The sequence below is a fragment of the Austrofundulus limnaeus genome, unplaced genomic scaffold (genome assembly GCF_001266775.1).
Source record: "Austrofundulus limnaeus strain Quisiro unplaced genomic scaffold, Austrofundulus_limnaeus-1.0 Scaffold750, whole genome shotgun sequence".
Lineage (NCBI taxonomy): Eukaryota > Metazoa > Chordata > Actinopteri > Cyprinodontiformes > Rivulidae > Austrofundulus > Austrofundulus limnaeus.
In genome coordinates, this window is record NW_013953152.1 from 2,798 (window position 1) to 3,219 (window position 422).

Genomic DNA, 422 nt, shown 5'->3' on the forward strand with positions numbered 1-422 from the left:
CTTTCTAACTATAGGCCAATATCTAAATTACCTTTTATGTCCAACATTTTATAAAGGGCTGTTTTTATTCAACTTCAGTCGTTTTTAGATTCTCATGATGTTTGTGAAGAGTTCCAGTCTGGTTTTAAATCTTGTCATAGTACTGAGACAGCTTTTTTTATGGGTTTTTAACCCTTAATGTGGGAGTGACTGGACCCTACACAGGACTGTACCCTTAGTGGGTCTTTTTTGACCAGTGTTACAATCAATGTGTTTTTATGCTACTTTTGTCATTTTGAATCAAAATAATGCAGGGCTCTAGACTGCGACTAATTTGATTGCAAATGCGATCTTATTTTTTAATAGTGCACCCTAAAAATATTTGTAGTCACACTGGTGCACCCGGACATTCAAGGAGCGTGTGTGTGTGTGTGTGTGTGTGT